Source organism: Taudactylus pleione, unplaced genomic scaffold (genome assembly GCF_031769625.1).
Source record: "Taudactylus pleione unplaced genomic scaffold, aTauple2 ptg000070l, whole genome shotgun sequence".
NCBI classification, from domain to species: domain Eukaryota; kingdom Metazoa; phylum Chordata; class Amphibia; order Anura; family Myobatrachidae; genus Taudactylus; species Taudactylus pleione.
Genome location: NW_028284472.1, coordinates 2362821 through 2381898, shown reverse-complemented (window position 1 = coordinate 2381898; position 19078 = coordinate 2362821). Strand labels below are relative to the sequence as shown.

General features: G+C 37.2%; 11 non-coding genes across 11 annotated transcripts; all 11 read left to right on the top strand.

Annotated features, from left to right (window-relative positions):
- Positions 1-905: 905 nt before the first annotated feature.
- On the top strand, positions 906-977 carry TRNAA-CGC (transfer RNA alanine (anticodon CGC)). Its single transcript has one exon. It is a non-coding gene; the product is annotated as a tRNA-Ala (tRNA).
- Positions 978-1828: 851 nt separating this feature from the next.
- Positions 1829-1900, top strand: TRNAA-UGC (transfer RNA alanine (anticodon UGC)). Its single transcript has one exon. It is a non-coding gene; the product is annotated as a tRNA-Ala (tRNA).
- Positions 1901-2738: 838 nt separating this feature from the next.
- TRNAA-CGC (transfer RNA alanine (anticodon CGC)) lies at positions 2739-2810 on the top strand. Its single transcript has one exon. It is a non-coding gene; the product is annotated as a tRNA-Ala (tRNA).
- Positions 2811-3661: 851 nt separating this feature from the next.
- On the top strand, positions 3662-3733 carry TRNAA-CGC (transfer RNA alanine (anticodon CGC)). The gene has a single exon. It is a non-coding gene; the product is annotated as a tRNA-Ala (tRNA).
- A 3620-nt stretch (positions 3734-7353) lies between these two features.
- Positions 7354-7425, top strand: TRNAA-GGC (transfer RNA alanine (anticodon GGC)). The gene has a single exon. It is a non-coding gene; the product is annotated as a tRNA-Ala (tRNA).
- A 2697-nt stretch (positions 7426-10122) lies between these two features.
- On the top strand, positions 10123-10194 carry TRNAA-CGC (transfer RNA alanine (anticodon CGC)). The gene has a single exon. It is a non-coding gene; the product is annotated as a tRNA-Ala (tRNA).
- Positions 10195-11045: 851 nt separating this feature from the next.
- TRNAA-UGC (transfer RNA alanine (anticodon UGC)) lies at positions 11046-11117 on the top strand. Its single transcript has one exon. It is a non-coding gene; the product is annotated as a tRNA-Ala (tRNA).
- An 852-nt stretch (positions 11118-11969) lies between these two features.
- Positions 11970-12041, top strand: TRNAA-GGC (transfer RNA alanine (anticodon GGC)). The gene has a single exon. It is a non-coding gene; the product is annotated as a tRNA-Ala (tRNA).
- Positions 12042-14737: 2696 nt separating this feature from the next.
- Positions 14738-14809, top strand: TRNAA-GGC (transfer RNA alanine (anticodon GGC)). Its single transcript has one exon. It is a non-coding gene; the product is annotated as a tRNA-Ala (tRNA).
- Positions 14810-17506: 2697 nt separating this feature from the next.
- Positions 17507-17578, top strand: TRNAA-CGC (transfer RNA alanine (anticodon CGC)). Its single transcript has one exon. It is a non-coding gene; the product is annotated as a tRNA-Ala (tRNA).
- An 851-nt stretch (positions 17579-18429) lies between these two features.
- On the top strand, positions 18430-18501 carry TRNAA-GGC (transfer RNA alanine (anticodon GGC)). Its single transcript has one exon. It is a non-coding gene; the product is annotated as a tRNA-Ala (tRNA).
- The last annotated feature ends 577 nt before the right edge of the window (positions 18502-19078 follow it).

Genomic DNA, 19078 nt, shown 5'->3' with positions numbered 1-19078 from the left:
TAGAGCGCATGCTTCGCATGTATGAGGCCCCGGATTCAATGCCCGGCATCTCCAAGTTTTACAAAATACAGCTTTTTACCATATGTAAACTCTCTAGTAGAGCCAATGATAACAAGCAAACCAATAAAAGTACTCTACAGCAATAGTCAAAGTTGAACACAAATCATAAAAAATTAATCAAATATGATTATATTCATCATCTTCTTCATTCCATTTTTCAAAGTTAAGTTCCCATTGAATGCCTATTGCCATTCTCCTACACTGTGGGAAAACATATGGTAAGTAGGAAATAGATTTTTTATTTTCAGTGTGAACTGAAGGCGAACACCCGAGCAAAGTTTAATAAAAGAGCGAGACAAATAATATAGCAGAACTAAATGATTAAGATTGAGAGACAAGTTCAACCACTTTATGAACAAAACGAGGATGGACATGGGCTTGGAGGGCAAGCACTTAATGAAATTTCAAAGCAGGGAATGATGACAACATCTGAAGTCTACATAGATTGTCTTGTGAAGCATTTTCTAGCAATGCCCAAGAGGCAGTCTTAGCATGCATCCTTTGTGCCCTTCTGCTAAGTTCTGACACTGATGACCAAACAGAATGTAAGACAGCCCTTTAGTTAGCAAAACTTGATCAATATCCACACCATTCATTAGTAAAAGTAGGGGATTCTGATGATAAACCAGTCTCTGATGAAGAACTTTAAAAGCATTCCAGTGTTTGGAATGGGCATCTACTTGCATTCTCATCAGCCATGAAAACCATAAAGTCCTTGCAGTCAAGCATGGTATAATGGTTATGCTTCCATCCTCTAAGATATCCCTAATAACACTGAAAAGTAGTAAATCTCTAGTGAAATGTAAAGCTGCAATCACTTGTGCATAAAAAAATAGCAACTCATAGGGAATGTAGCTCAGTGGTAGAGCGCATGCTTCGCATGAATGAGGCCCCGGATTCAATCCCCGGCATCTCCAAGTTTTACAAAATACAGCTTTTTACCATATGTAAACTCTCTAGTAGAGCCAAAGAAAACAAGCAAACCAATAAAAGTACTCTACAGCAATAGTCAAAGTTGAATACAAATCATAAAAAATCAATCAAATATGATTATATTCATCATCTTCTTCATTCCAGTTTTCAAGGTTAAGTTCCTATTGAATGCCTATTGCCATTCTCCTACACTGAGGGAAAACTTATGGTAAGTAGGAAATAGATTTTTTATTTTCAGTGGGAACTGAAGGCGACTACCTGAGCAAAGTTTAATAAAAGAGCGAGACAAATAATATAGCAAAACTAATTGTTTAAGATTGAGAGACAAGTTCAAACACTTTGTGAACAAAAAGACTATGGACATGGGCTTGGAGGGCAAGCAATTAATGAAATTTCAAAGCATGGAAGGATGACAACATATGAAGTCTACATAGATTGTCTTGTGAAGCATTTTCTAGCAATGCCCAAGAGGCAGTCTTAGCATGCATCCTTTGTGCCCTTCTGCTAAGTTCTGACACAAATGACCAAACAGAATGTAAGACAGCCCTCTAGTTAGCAAAACTTGATCAATATCCACACCATTCATTAGTAAAAGTAGGGGATTCTGATGATAAACCAGGGTCTGATGGAGAACTTTAAGAGCATTCCAATGTTTGGAATGGGCTTCTACTTGCATTCTCATCACCCATGAAAACCATAAAGTCCTTGCAGTCAAGCATGGTTTAATGGTTATGCTTCCATCCTCTAAGATATCCCTAATCACACTGAAAAGTAGTAAATCTCTAGTGAAATGTAAAGCTGCAATCACTTGTGCATAAGAAAATAGTAGCTTATAGGGGATGTAGCTCAGTGGTAGAGCGCATGCTTTGCATGTATGAGGCCCTGGGTTCAAACCCTGCCATCTCCAAGTTTTACAAAATACAGCTTTTTACCATATGTAAACTCTCTAGTAGAGCCAAATCAATCAAATATGATTATATTCATCATCTTCTTCATTCCATTTTTCAAAGTTAAGTTCCCATTGAATGCTTATTGCCATTCTCCTACACTGAGGGAAAACATATGGTAAGTAGTAAATAGATATTTTATTTTCAGTGGGAACTGAAGGCGACTACCTGAGCAAAGTTTAATAAAAGAGCGAGACAAATAATATAGCAGAACTAAATGATTAAGATTGAGAGACAAGTTCAACCACTTTATGAACAAAAAGAGGATGGACATGGGCTTGGAGGGCAAGCACTTAATGAAATTTCAAAGCATGGAATGATGACAACATATGAAGTCTACATAGATTGTCTTGTGAAGCATTTTCTGGAAGGATGACAACATATGAAGTCTACATAGATTGTCTTGTGAAGCATTTTCTAGCAATGCCCAAGAGGCAGTCTTAGCATGCATCCTTTGTGCCCTTCTGCTAAGTTCTGACACAAATGACCAAACAGAATGTAAGACAGCCCTCTAGTTAGCAAAACTTGATCAATATCCACACCATTCATTAGTAAAAGTAGGGGATTCTGATGATAAACCAGGGTCTGATGGAGAACTTTAAGAGCATTCCAATGTTTGGAATGGGCATCTACTTGCATTCTCATCAGCCATGAAAACCATAAAGTCCTTGCAGTCAAGCATGTTATAATGGTTATGCTTCCATCCTCTAAGATATCCCTAATAACACTGAAAAGTAGTAAATCTCAAGTGAAATGTAAAGCTGCAATCACTTGTGAATAAAAAAATAGCAGCTCATAGGGGATGTAGCTCAGTGGTAGAGTGCATGCTTCGCATGTATGAGGCCCCGGATTCAATCCCCGGCATCTCCAAGTTTTACAAAATACAGCTTTTTACCATATGTAAACTCTCTAGTAGAGGCAAAGAAAACAAGCAAACCAATAAAAGTACTCTACAGCAATAGTCAAAGTTGAATACAAATCATAAAAAATAAATCAAATATGATTATATTCATCATCTTCTTCATTCCAGTTTTCAAGGTTAAGTTCCTATTGAATGCCTATTGCCATTCTCCTACACTGAGGGAAAACTTATGGTAAGTAGGAAATAGATTTTTTATTTTCAGAGGGAACTGAGGGCGACTACCTGAGCAAAGTTTAATAAAAGAGCGAGACAAATAATATAGCAAAACTAATTGTTTAAGATTGAAAGACAAGTTCAAACACTTTGTGAACAAAAAGAGGATGGACATGGGCTTGGAGGGCAAGCACTTAATGAAATTTCAAAGCATTGAATGATGACAACATATGAACTCTACTTAGATTGTCTGGTGAAGCATTAGCTAGCAATGCCCAAGAGGCAGTCATAGCATGCATCCTTTGTGCCATTCTGCTAAGTTCTGACACAAATGACCAAACAGAATGTAAGACAGCCCTCTAGTTAGCAAAACTTGATCAATATCCACACCATTCATTAGTAAAAGTAGAGGATTCTGATGATAAACCATTCTCTTATGGAGAACTTTAAGAGCATTCCAATGTTTGGAATGGGCTTCTACTTGCATTCTCATAACCCATGAAAACCATAAAGTCCTTGCAGTCAAGCATCGTATAATGGTTATGCTTCCATCCTCTAATATATCCCTAATAACACTGAAAAGTAGTAAATCTCTAGTGAAATGTAAAGCTGCAATCACTTGTGCATAAAAAAATAGCAGCTCATAGGGGATGTAGCTCAGTGGTAGAGCGCATGCTTCGCATGTATGAGGCCCCGGGTTCAATCCCCGGCATCTCTAAGTTTTACAAAAGACAGATTTTTACCATATGTAAACTCTCTAGTAGAGCCAATGTTAACAAGCAAACCAATAAAAGTACTCTACAGCAATAGTCAAAGTTGAATACAAATCATAAATAATCATTCAAATATGATTATATTCATCATCTTCTTCATTCCATTTTTAAAAGTTAAGTTCCCATTGAATGGCTTTTGCCATTCTTCTACACTGAGGGAAAACATATGGTAAGTAGGAAATAGATTTTTTATTCTCAGTGGGAACTGAAGGCGACTACCCGAGCAAAGTTTAATAAAAGAGCGAGACAAATAATATAGCAGAACTAAATGATTAAGATTGAGAGACAAGTTCAACCACTTTATGAACAAAAAGAGGATGGACATGGGCTTGGAGGGCAAGCTCTTAATGAAATTTCAAAGCATGGAATGATGACAACATATGAAGTCTACATAGATTGTCTTGTGAAGCATTTTCTAGCAATGCCCAAGAGGCAGTCTTAGCATGCATCCTTTGTGCCCTTCTGCTAATTTCTGACACTGATGACCAAACAGAATGTAAGACAGCCCTCTAGTTAGCAAAACTTGATCAATATCCACACCATTCATTAGTAAAAGTAGGGGATTCTGATGATAAACCAGTCTCTGATGGAGAACTTTAAGAGCTTTCCAGTGTTTGGAATGGGCATCTACTTGCATTCTCATCAGCCATGAAAACCATAAAGTCCTTGCAGTCAAGCATGGTATAATGGTTATGCTTCCATCCTCTAAGATATCCCTAATAACACTGAAAAGTAGTAAATCTCTAGTGAAATGTAAAGCTGCAATCACTTGTGCATAAAAAAATAGCAGCTCTTAGGGGATGTAGCTCAGAGGTAGAGCGCATGCTTGGCATGTATAAGGCCCCGGATTCAATCCCCGGCATCTCTAAGTTTTACAAAATACAGCTTTTTACCATATGTAAACTCTCTAGTAGAGCCAAAGAAAACAAGCAAACCAATAAAAGTACTCTACAGCAATAGTCAAAGTTGAATACAAATCATAAAAAATCAATCAAATATGATTATATTCATCATCTTCTTCGTTCCAGTTTTCAAGGTTAAGTTCCTATTGAATGCCTATTGCCATTCTCCTACACTGAGGGAAAACTTATGGTAAGTAGGAAATAGATTTTTTATTTTCAGTGGGAACTGAAGGCGACTACCTGAGCAAAGTTTAATAAAAGAGCGAGACAAATAATATAGCAAAACTAATTGTTTAAGATTGAAAGACAAGTTCAAACACTTTGTGAACAAAAAGAGGATGGACATGGGCTTGGAGGGCAAGCACTTAATGAAATTTCAAAGCATGGATTGATGACAACATATCAACTCTACATAGATTGTCTGGTGAAGCATTAGCTAGCAATGCCAAAGAGGCAGTCTTAGCATGCATCCTTTTTGACCTTCTTCTAAGTTCTGACACTGATGACCAAACAGAATGTAAGACAGCCCTCTAGTTAGCAAAACTTGATCAATATCCACACCATTCATTAGTAAAAGTAGGGGATTCTGATGATAAACCAGTCTCTGATGGAGAACTTTAAGAGCATTCCAGTGTTTGGAATGGGCATCTACTTGCATTGTCATCAGCCATGAAAACCATAAAGTCCTTGCAGTCAAGCATGGTATAATGGTTATGCTTCCATCCTCTAAGATATCCCTATTAACACTGAAAAGTAGTAAATCTCTAGTGAAATGTAAAGCTGCAATCACTTGTGCATAAGAAAATAGCAGCTCATAAGGGATGTAGCTCAGTGGTAGAGCGCATGCTTCGCATGTATGAGGCCCCAGGTTCAATCCCCAGAATCTCTAAGTTTTACAAAATACAGCTTTTTCCCATATGCAAACTCTCTAGTAGAGCCAAAGTTAACAAGCAAACCAATAAAAGTACTCTACAGCAATAGTCAAAGTTGAACACAAATCATAAAAAATCAATCAAATATGATTATATTCATCATCTTCTTCATTCCATTTTTCAAAGTTAAGTTCCCATTGAATGCCTATTGCCATTCTCCTACACTGAGGGAAAACTTATGGTAAGTAGGAAATAGATTTTTTATTCTCAGTGGGAACTGAAGGCGACTACCTGAGCAAAGTTTAATAAAAGAGCGAGACAAATAATATAGCAGAACTAAATGATTAAGATTGAGAGACAAGTTCAACCACTTTATGAACAAAAAGAGGATGGACATGGGCTTGGAGGGCAAGCACTTAATGAAATTTCAAAGCATGGAATGATGACAACATATGAAGTCTACATAGATTGTATTGTGAAGCATTTTCTCGCAATGCCCAAGAGGCAATCTTAGCATGCATCCTTTGTGCCCTTCTGCTATGTTCTGACACTGATGACCAAACAGAATGTAAGACAGCCCTCTAGTTAGCAAAACTTGATCAATATCCACACCATTCATTAGTAAAAGTAAGGGATTCTAATGATAAACCAGTCTCTGATGGAGAACTTTAAGAGCATTCCAGTGTTTGGAATGGGCATCTACTTGCATTCTCATCAGCCATGAAAACCATAAAGTCCTTGCAGTCAAGCATGGTATAATGGTTATGCTTCCATCCTCTAATATATCCCTAATGATACTGAAAAGTAGTAAATCTCTAGTGAAATGTAAAGCTGCAATCACTTGTGCATAAAAAAATAGCAGCTCATAAGCAATGTAGCTCAGTGGTAGAGCGCATGCTTCGCATGTATGAGGCCCCGGATTCAATGCCCGGCATCTCCAAGTTTTACAAAATACAGCTTTTTACCATATGTAAACTCTCTAGTAGAGCCAAAGAAAACAAGCAAACCAATAAAAGTACTCTACAGCAATAGTCAAAGTTGAACACAAATCATAAAAAATCAATCAAATATGATTATATTCATCATCTTCTTCATTCCATTTTTCAAAGTTAAGTTCCCATTGAATGCCTATTGCCATTCTCCTACACTGTGGGAAAACATATGGTAAGTAGGAAATAGATTTTTTATTTTCAGTGGGAACTGAAGGCGAACACCCGAGCAAAGTTTAATAAAAGAGCGAGACAAATAATATAGCAGAACTAAATGATTAAGATTGAGAGACAAGTTCAACCACTTTATGAACAAAAAGAGGATGGACATGGGCTTGGAGGGCAAGCACTTAATGAAATTTCAAAGCATGGAATGATGACAACATATGAACTCTACTTAGATTGTCTGGTGAAGCATTAGCTAGCAATGCCCAAGAGGCAGTCATAGCATGCATCCTTTGTGCCCTTCTGCTAAGTTCTGACACAAATGACCAAACAGAATGTAAGACAGCCCTCTAGTTAGCAAAACTTGATCAATATCCACACCATTCATTAGTAAAAGTAGAGGATTCTGATGATAAACCATTCTCTGATGGAGAACTTTAAGAGCATTCCAATGTTTGGAATGGGCTTCTACTTGCATTCTCATCACCCATGAAAACCATAAAGTCCTTGCAGTCAAGCATCGTATAATGGTTATGCTTCCATCCTCTAATATATCCCTAATAACACTGAAAAGTAGTAAATCTCTAGTGAAATGTAAAGCTGCAATCACTTGTGCATAAAAAAATAGCAGCTCTTAGGGGATGTAGCTCAGAGGTAGAGCGCATGCTTGGCATGTATGAGGCCCCGGATTCAATCCCCGGCATCTCTAAGTTTTACAAAATACAGCTTTTTACCATATGTAAACTCTCTAGTAGAGCCAAAGAAAACAAGCAAACCAATAAAAGTACTCTACAGCAATAGTCAAAGTTGAATACAAATCATGAAAAATCAATCAAATATGATTATATTCATCATCTTCTTCGTTCCAGTTTTCAAGGTTAAGTTCCTATTGAATGCCTATTGCCATTCTCCTACACTGAGGGAAAACTTATGGTAAGTAGGAAATAGATTTTTTATTTTCAGTGGGAACTGAAGGCGACTACCTGAGCAAAGTTTAATAAAAGAGCGAGACAAATAATATAGCAAAACTAATTGTTTAAGATTGAAAGACAAGTTCAAACACTTTGTGAACAAAAAGAGGATGGACATGGGCTTGGAGGGCAAGCACTTAATGAAATTTCAAAGCATGGATTGATGACAACATATCAACTCTACATAGATTGTCTGGTGAAGCATTAGCTAGCAATGCCAAAGAGGCAGTCTTAGCATGCATCCTTTTTGACCTTCTTCTAAGTTCTGACACTGATGACCAAACAGAATGTAAGACAGCCCTCTAGTTAGCAAAACTTGATCAATATCCACACCATTCATTAGTAAAAGTAGGGGATTCTGATGATAAACCAGTCTCTGATGGAGAAACTTAAGAGCATTCCAGTGTTTGGAATGGGCATCTACTTGCATTGTCATCAGCCATGAAAACCATAAAGTCCTTGCAGTCAAGCATGGTATAATGGTTATGCTTCCATCCTCTAAGATATCCCTAATAACACTGAAAAGTAGTAAATCTCTAGTGAAATGTAAAGCTGCAATCACTTGTGCATAAGAAAATAGCAGCTCATAAGGGATGTAGCTCAGTGGTAGAGCGCATGCTTCGCATGTATGAGGCCCCATGTTCAATCCCCAGAATCTCTAAGTTTTACAAAATACAGCTTTTTCCCATATGCAAACTCTCTAGTAGAGCCAAAGTTAACAAGCAAACCAATAAAAGTACTCTACAGCAATAGTCAAAGTTGAACACAAATCATAAAAAATCAATCAAATATGATTATATTCATCATCTTCTTCATTCCATTTTTCAAAGTTAAGTTCCCATTGAATGCCTATTGCCATTCTCCTACACTGAGGGAAAACTTATGGTAAGTAGGAAATAGATTTTTTATTCTCAGTGGGAACTGAAGGCGACTACCTGAGCAAAGTTTAATAAAAGAGCGAGACAAATAATATAGCAGAACTAAATGATTAAGATTGAGAGACAAGTTCAACCACTTTATGAACAAAAAGAGGATGGACATGGGCTTGGAGGGCAAGCACTTAATGAAATTTCAAAGCATGGAATGATGACAACATATGAAGTCTACATAGATTGTATTGTGAAGCATTTTCTAGCAATGCCCAAGAGGCAATCTTAGCATGCATCCTTTGTGCCCTTCTGCTATGTTCTGACACTGATGACCAAACAGAATGTAAGACAGCCCTCTAGTTAGCAAAACTTGATCAATATCCACACCATTCATTAGTAAAAGTAAGGGATTCTAATGATAAACCAGTCTCTGATGGAGAACTTTAAGAGCATTCCAGTGTTTGGAATGGGCATCTACTTGCATTCTCATCAGCCATGAAAACCATAAAGTCCTTGCAGTCAAGCATGGTATAATGGTTATGCTTCCATCCTCTAATATATCCCTAATGATACTGAAAAGTAGTAAATCTCTAGTGAAATGTAAAGCTGCAATCACTTGTGCATAAAAAAATAGCAGCTCATAGGCGATGTAGCTCAGTGGTAGAGCGCATGCTTCGCATGTATGAGGCCCCGGATTCAATGCCCGGCATCTCCAAGTTTTACAAAATACAGCTTTTTACCATATGTAAACTCTCTAGTAGAGCCAAAGAAAACAAGCAAACCAATAAAAGTACTCTACAGCAATAGTCAAAGTTGAACACAAATCATAAAAAATCAATCAAATATGATTATATTCATCATCTTCTTCATTCCATTTTTCAAAGTTAAGTTCCCATTGAATGCCTATTGCCATTCTCCTACACTGTGGGAAAACATATGGTAAGTAGGAAATAGATTTTTTATTTTCAGTGGGAACTGAAGGCGAACACCCGAGCAAAGTTTAATAAAAGAGCGAGACAAATAATATAGCAGAACTAAATGATTAAGATTGAGAGACAAGTTCAACCACTTTATGAACAAAAAGAGGATGGACATGGGCTTGGAGGGCAAGCACTTAATGAAATTTCAAAGCATGGAATGATGACAACATATGAACTCTACTTAGATTGTCTGGTGAAGCATTAGCTAGCAATGCCCAAGAGGCAGTCATAGCATGCATCCTTTGTGCCCTTCTGCTAAGTTCTGACACAAATGACCAAACAGAATGTAAGACAGCCCTCTAGTTAGCAAAACTTGATCAATATCCACACCATTCATTAGTAAAAGTAGAGGATTCTGATGATAAACCATTCTCTGATGGAGAACTTTAAGAGCATTCCAATGTTTGGAATGGGCTTCTACTTGCATTCTCATCACCCATGAAAACCATAAAGTCCTTGCAGTCAAGCATCGTATAATGGTTATGCTTCCATCCTCTAATATATCCCTAATAACACTGAAAAGTAGTAAATCTCTAGTGAAATGTAAAGCTGCAATCACTTGTGCATAAAAAAATAGCAGCTCATAGGGGATGTAGCTCAGTGGTAGAGCGCATGCTTCGCATGTATGAGGCCCCGGATTCAATCCCCGGCATCTCCAAGTTTTACAAAATACAGCTTTTTACCATATGTAAACTCTCTAGTAGAGCCAAAGAAAACAAGCAAACCAATAAAAGTACTCTACAGCAATAGTCAAAGTTGAATACAAATCATAAAAAATAAATCAAATATGATAATATTCATCATCTTCTTCATTCCAGTTTTCAAAGTTAAGTTCCTATTGAATGCCAATTGCCATTCTCCTTCACTGAGGGAAAACTTATGGTAAGTAGGAAATAGATTTTTTATTCTCAGTGGGAACTGAAGGCGACTACCTGAGCAAAGTTTAATAAAAGAGCGAGACAAATAATATAGCAGAACTAAATGATTAAGATTGAGAGACAAGTTCAACCACTTTATGAACAAAAAGAGGATGGACATGGGCTTGGAGGGCAAGCACTTAATGAAATTTCAAAGCATGGAATGATGACAACATATGAAGTCTACATAGATTGTATTGTGAAGCATTTTCTAGCAATGCCCAAGAGGCAGTCTTAGCATGCATTCTTTGTGCCCTTCTGCTAAGTTCTGACACTGATGACCAAACAGAATGTAAGACAGCCCTCTAGTTAGCAAAACTTGATCAATATCCACACCATTCATTAGTAAAAGTAGGGGATTCTGATAATAAACCAGTCTCTGATGGAGAACTTAAAGAGCATTCCAGTGTTTGGAATGGGAATCTACTTGCATTCTCATCAGCCATGAAAACCATAAAGTCCTTGCAGTCAAGCATGGTATAATGGTTATGCCTCCATCCTCTAATATATCCCTAATAACACTGAAAAGTAGTAAATCTCTAGTGAAATGTAAAGCTGCAATCACTTGTGCATAAGAACATAGTAGCTTATAGGGGATGTAGCTCAGTGGTAGAGCGCATGCTTTGCATGTATGAGGCCCTGGGTTCAATCCCCGGCATCTCCAAGTTTCACAAAATACAGCGTTTTACCATATGTAAACTCTCTAGTAGAGCCAAAGTTAACAAGCCAAACAATAGAAGTACTCTACAGCAATAGTCAAAGTTGAAAACAAATCATAAAAAAATCAATCAAATATGATTATATTCATCATCTTCTTCATTCCATTTTTCAAAGTTAAGTTCCCATTGAATGCCTATTGCCATTCTCATACACTGAGGGAAAACATATTGTAAGTAGGAAATAGATTTTTTATTCTCAGTGGGAACTGAAGGCGACTACCTGAGCAAAGTTTAATAAAAGAGCGAGACAAATAATATAGCAGAACTAAATGATTAAGATTGAGAGACAAGTTCAACCACTTTATGAACAAAAAGAGGATGGACATGGGCTTGGAGGGCAAGCACTTAATGAAATTTCAAAGCATGGAATGATGACAACATATGAAGTCTACATAGATTGTCTTGTGAAGCATTTTCTAGCAATGCCCAAGAGGCAGTCTTAGCATGCATCCTTTGTGCCCTTCTGCTAAGTTCTGACACTGATGACCAAACAGAATGTAAGACAGCCCTCTAGTGAGCAAAACTTGATCAATATCCACACCATTCATTAGTAAAAGTAGGGGATTCTGATGATAAACCAGTCTCTGATGGAGAACTTTAAGAGCATTCCAGTGTTTGGAATGGGCATCTACTTGCATTCTCATCAGCCATGAAAACCATAAAGTCCTTGCAGTCAAGCATGTTATAATGGTTATGCTTCCATCCTCTAAGATATCCCTAATAACACTGAAAAGTAGTAAATCTCTAGTGAAATGTAAAGCTGCAATCACTTGTGCATAAAAAAATAGCAGCTCATAGGGGATGTAGCTCAGTGGTAGAGTGCATGCTTGGCATGTATGAGGCCCCGGATTCAATCCCCGGCATCTCCAAGTTTTACAAAATACAGCTTTTTACCATATGTAAACTCTCTAGTAGAGGCAAAGAAAACAAGCAAACCAATAAAAGTACTCTACAGCAATAGTCAAAGTTGAATACAAATCATAAAAAATAAATCAAATATGATTATATTCATCATCTTCTTCATTCCAGTTTTCAAGGTTAAGTTCCTATTGAATGCCTATTGCCATTCTCCTATACTGAGGGAAAACTTATGGTAAGTAGGAAATAGATTTTTTATTTTCAGAGGGAACTGAGGGCGACTACCTGAGCAAAGTTTAATAAAAGAGCGAGACAAATAATATAGCAAAACTAATTGTTTAAGATTGAAAGACAAGTTCAAACACTTTGTGAACAAAAAGAGGATGGACATGGGCTTGGAGGGCAAGCACTTAATGAAATTTCAAAGCATTGAATGATGACAACATATGAACTCTACTTAGATTGTCTGGTGAAGCATTAGCTAGCAATGCCCAAGAGGCAGTCATAGCATGCATCCTTTGTGCCATTCTGCTAAGTTCTGACACAAATGACCAAACAGAATGTAAGACAGCCCTCTAGTTAGCAAAACTTGATCAATATCCACACCATTCATTAGTAAAAGTAGAGGATTCTGATGATAAACCATTCTCTGATGGAGAACTTTAAGAGCATTCCAATGTTTGGAATGGGCTTCTATTTGCATTCTCATCACCCATGAAAACCATAAAGTCCTTGCAGTCAAGCATCGTATAATGGTTATGCTTCCATCCTCTAATATATCCCTAATAACACTGAAAAGTAGTAAATCTCTAGTGAAATGTAAAGCTGCAATCACTTGTGCATAAGAAAATAGCAGCTCATAAGGGATGTAGCTCAGTGGTAGAGCGCATGCTTCGCATGTATGAGGCCCCAGGTTCAATCCCCAGAATCTCTAAGTTTTACAAAATACAGCTTTTTCCCATATGCAAACTCTCTAGTAGAGCCAAAGTTAACAAGCAAACCAATAAAAGTACTCTACAGCAATAGTCAAAGTTGAACACAAATCATAAAAAATCAATCAAATATGATTATATTCATCATCTTCTTCATTCCATTTTTCAAAGTTAAGTTCCCATTGAATGCCTATTGCCATTCTCCTACACTGAGGGAAAACTTATGGTAAGTAGGAAATAGATTTTTTATTCTCAGTGGGAACTGAAGGCGACTACCTGAGCAAAGTTTAATAAAAGAGCGAGACAAATAATATAGCAGAACTAAATGATTAAGATTGAGAGACAAGTTCAACCACTTTATGAACAAAAAGAGGATGGACATGGGCTTGGAGGGCAAGCACTTAATGAAATTTCAAAGCATGGAATGATGACAACATATGAAGTCTACATAGATTGTATTGTGAAGCATTTTCTCGCAATGCCCAAGAGGCAATCTTAGCATGCATCCTTTGTGCCCTTCTGCTATGTTCTGACACTGATGACCAATCAGAATGTAAGACAGCCCTCTAGTTAGCAAAACTTGATCAATATCCACACCATTCATTAGTAAAAGTAAGGGATTCTAATGATAAACCAGTCTCTGATGGAGAACTTTAAGAGCATTCCAGTGTTTGGAATGGGCATCTACTTGCATTCTCATCAGCCATGAAAACCATAAAGTCCTTGCAGTCAAGCATGGTATAATGGTTATGCTTCCATCCTCTAATATATCCCTAATGATACTGAAAAGTAGTAAATCTCTAGTGAAATGTAAAGCTGCAATTACTTGTGCATAAAAAAATAGCAGCTCATAGGCAATGTAGCTCAGTGGTAGAGCGCATGCTTCGCATGTATGAGGCCCCGGATTCAATGCCCGGCATCTCCAAGTTTTACAAAATACAGCTTTTTACCATATGTAAACTCTCTAGTAGAGCCAAAGAAAACAAGCAAACCAATAAAAGTACTCTACAGCAATAGTCAAAGTTGAACACAAATCATAAAAAATCAATCAAATATGATTATATTCATCATCTTCTTCATTCCATTTTTCAAAGTTAAGTTCCCATTGAATGCCTATTGCCATTCTCCTACACTGTGGGAAAACATATGGTAAGTAGGAAATAGATTTTTATTTTCAGTGGGAACTGAAGGCGAACACCCGAGCAAAGTTTAATAAAAGAGCGAGACAAATAATATAGCAGAACTAAATGATTAAGATTGAGAGACAAGTTCAACCACTTTATGAACAAAAAGAGGATGGACATGGGCTTGGAGGGCAAGCACTTAATGAAATTTCAAAGCATGGAATGATGACAACATATGAACTCTACTTAGATGGTCTGGTGAAGCATTAGCTAGCAATGCCCAAGAGGCAGTCATAGCATGCATCCTTTGTGCCCTTCTGCTAAGTTCTGACACAAATGACCAAACAGAATGTAAGACAGCCCTCTAGTTAGCAAAACTTGATCAATATCCACACCATTCATTAGTAAAAGTAGAGGATTCTGATGATAAACCATTCTCTGATGGAGAACTTTAAGAGCATTCCAATGTTTGGAATGGGCTTCTACTTGCATTCTCATCACCCATGAAAACCATAAAGTCCTTGCAGTCAAGCATCGTATAATGGTTATGCTTCCATCCTCTAATATATCCCTAATAACACTGAAAAGTAGTAAATCTCTAGTGAAATGTAAAGCTGCAATCACTTGTGCATAAAAAAATAGCAGCTCTTAGGAGATGTAGCTCAGAGGTAGAGCGCATGCTTGGCATGTATGAGGCCCCGGATTCAATCCCCGGCATCTCTAAGTTTTACAAAATACAGCTTTTTACCATATGTAAACTCTCTAGTAGAGCCAAAGAAAACAAGCAAACCAATAAAAGTACTCTACAGCAATAGTCAAAGTTGAATAAAAATCATAAAAAATCAATCAAATATGATTATATTCATCATCTTCTTCGTTCCAGTTTTCAAGGTTAAGTTCCTATTGAATGCCTATTGCCATTCTCCTACACTGAGGGAAAACTTATGGTAAGTAGGAAATAGATTTTTTATTTTCAGTGGGAACTGAAGGCGACTACCTGAGCAAAGTTTAATAAAAGAGCGAGACAAATAATATAGCAAAACTAATTGTTTAAGATTGAAAGACAAGTTCAAACACTTTGTGAACAAAAAGAGGATGGACATGGGCTTGGAGGGCAAGCACTTAATGAAATTTCAAAGCATGGATTGATGACAACATATCAACTCTACATAGATTGTCTGGTGAAGCATTAGCTAGCAATGCCAAAGAGGCAGTCTTAGCATGCATCCTTTTTGACCTTCTTCTAAGTTCTGACACTGATGACCAAACAGAATGTAAGACAGCCCTCTAGTTAGCAAAACTTGATCAATATCCACACCATTCATTAGTAAAAGTAGGGGATTCTGATGATAAACCAGTCTCTGATGGAGAACTTTAAGAGCATTCCAGTGTTTGGAATGGGCATCTACTTGCATTGTCATCAGCCATGAAAACCATAAAGTCCTTGCAGTCAAGCATGGTATAATGGTTATGCTTCCATCCTCTAAGATATCCCTAATAACACTGAAAAGTAGTAAATCTCTAGTGAAATGTAAAGCTGCAATCACTTGTGCATAAGAAAATAGCAGCTCATAAGGGATGTAGCTCAGTGGTAGAGCGCATGCTTCGCATGTTTGAGGCCCCAGGTTCAATCCCCAGAATCTCTAAGTTTTACAAAATACAGCTTTTTCCCATATGCAAACTCTCTAGTAGAGCCAAAGTTAACAAGCAAACCAATAAAAGTACTCTACAGCAATAGTCAAAGTTGAACACAAATCATAAAAAATCAATCAAATATGATTATATTCATCATCTTCTTCATTCCATTTTTCAAAGTTAAGTTCCCATTGAATGCCTATTGCCATTCTCCTACACTGAGGGAAAACTTATGGTAAGTAGGAAATAGATTTTTTATTCTCAGTGGGAACTGAAGGCGACTACCTGAGCAAAGTTTAATAAAAGAGCGAGACAAATAATATAGCAGAACTAAATGATTAAGATTGAGAGACAAGTTCAACCACTTTATGAACAAAAAGAGGATGGACATGGGCTTGGAGGGCAAGCACTTAATGAAATTTCAAAGCATGGAATGATGACAACATATGAAGTCTACATAGATTGTATTGTGAAGCATTTTCTAGCAATGCCCAAGAGGCAATCTTAGCATGCATCCTTTGTGCCCTTCTGCTATGTTCTGACACTGATGACCAAACAGAATGTAAGACAGCCCTCTAGTTAGCAAAACTTGATCAATATCCACACCATTCATTAGTAAAAGTAAGGGATTCTAATGATAAACCAGTCTCTGATGGAGAACTTTAAGAGCATTCCAGTGTTTGGAATGGGCATCTACTTGTATTCTCATCAGCCATGAAAACCATAAAGTCCTTGCAGTCAAGCATGGTATAATGGTTATGCTTCCATCCTCTAATATATCCCTAATGATACTGAAAAGTAGTAAATCTCTAGTGAAATGTAAAGCTGCAATCACTTGTGCATAAAAAAATAGCAGCTCATAGGCGATGTAGCTCAGTGGTAGAGCGCATGCTTCGCATGTATGAGGCCCCGGATTCAATGCCCGGCATCTCCAAGTTTTACAAAATACAGCTTTTTACCATATGTAAACTCTCTAGTAGAGCCAAAGAAAACAAGCAAACCAATAAAAGTACTCTACAGCAATAGTCAAAGTTGAACACAAATCATAAAAAATCAATCAAATATGATTATATTCATCATCTTCTTCATTCCATTTTTCAAAGTTAAGTTCCCATTGAATGCCTATTGCCATTCTCCTACACTGTGGGAAAACATATGGTAAGTAGGAAATAGATTTTTTATTTTCAGTGGGAACTGAAGGCGAACACCCGAGCAAAGTTTAATAAAAGAGCGAGACAAATAATATAGCAGAACTAAATGATTAAGATTGAGAGACAAGTTCAACCACTTTATGAACAAAAAGAGGATGGACATGGGCTTGGAGGGCAAGCACTTAATGAAATTTCAAAGCATGGAATGATGACAACATATGAACTCTACTTAGATTGTCTGGTGAAGCATTAGCTAGCAATGCCCAAGAGGCAGTCATAGCATGCATCCTTTGTGCCCTTCTGCTAAGTTCTGACACAAATGACCAAACAGAATGTAAGACAGCCCTCTAGTTAGCAAAACTTGATCAATATCCACACCATTCATTAGAAAAAGTAGAGGATTCTGATGATAAACCATTCTCTGATGGAGAACTTTAAGAGCATTCCAATGTTTGGAATGGGCTTCTACTTGCATTCTCATCACCCATGAAAACCATAAAGTCCTTGCAGTCAAGCATCGTATAATGGTTATGCTTCCATCCTCTAATATATCCCTAATAACACTGAAAAGTAGTAAATCTCTAGTGAAATGTAAAGCTGCAATCACTTGTGCATAAAAAAATAGCAGCTCATAGGGGATGTAGCTCAGTGGTAGAGCGCATGCTTCGCATGTATGAGGCCCCGGATTCAATCCCCGGCATCTCCAAGTTTTACAAAATACAGCTTTTTACCATATGTAAACTCTCTAGTAGAGCCAAAGAAAACAAGCAAACCAATAAAAGTACTCTACAGCAATAGTCAAAGTTGAATACAAATCATAAAAAATAAATCAAATATGATAATATTCATCATCTTCTTCATTCCAGTTTTCAAAGTTAAGTTCCTATTGAATGCCAATTGCCATTCTCCTACACTGAGGGAAAACTTATGGTAAGTAGGAAATAGATTTTTTATTCTCAGTGGGAACTGAAGGCGACTACCTGAGCAAAGTTTAATAAAAGAGCGAGACAAATAATATAGCAGAACTAAATGATTAAGATTGAGAGACAAGTTCAACCACTTTATGAACAAAAAGAGGATGGACATGGGCTTGGAGGGCAAGCACTTAATGAAATTTCAAAGCATGGAATGATGACAACATATGAAGTCTACATAGATTGTCTTGTGAAGCATTTTCTAGCAATGCCCAAGAGGCAGTCTTAGCATGCATCCTTTGTGCCCTTCTGCTAAGTTCTGACACTGATGACCAAACAGAATGTAAGACAGCCCTCTAGTGAGCAAAACTTGATCAATATCCACACCATTCATTAGTAAAAGTAGGGGATTCTGATGATAAACCAGTCTCTGATGGAGAACTTTAAGAGCATTCCAGTGTTTGGAATGGGCATCTACTTGCATTCTCATCAGCCATGAAAACCATAAAGTCCTTGCAGTCAAGCATGTTATAATGGTTATGCTTCCATCCTCTAAGATATCCCTAATAACACTGAAAAGTAGTAAATCTCTAGTGAAATGTAAAGCTGCAATCACGTGTGCATAAAAAAATAGCAGCTCATAGGGGATGTAGCTCAGTGGTAGAGTGCATGCTTGGCATGTATGAGGCCCCGGATTCAATCCCCGGCATCTCCAAGTTTTACAAAATACAGCTTTTTACCATATGTAAACTCTCTAGTAGAGGCAAAGAAAACAAGCAAACCAATAAAAGTACTCTACAGCAATAGTCAAAGTTGAATACAAATCATAAAAAATAAATCAAATATGATTATATTCATCATCTTCTTCATTCCAGTTTTCAAGGTTAAGTTCCTATTGAATGCCTATTGCCATTCTCCTATACTGAGGGAAAACTTATGGTAAGTAGGAAATAGATTTTTTATTTTCAGAGGGAACTGAGGGCGACTACCTGAGCAAAGTTTAATAAAAGAGCGAGACAAATAATATAGCAAAACTAATTGTTTAAGATTGAAAGACAAGTTCAAACACTTTGTGAACAAAAAGAGGATGGACATGGGCTTGGAGGGCAAGCACTTAATGAAATTTCAAAGCATTGAATGATGACAACATATGAACTCTACTTAGATTGTCTGGTGAAGCATTAGCTAGCAATGCCCAAGAGGCAGTCATAGCATGCATCCTTTGTGCCATTCTGCTAAGTTCTGACACAAATGACCAAACAGAATGTAAGACAGCCCTCTAGTTAGCAAAA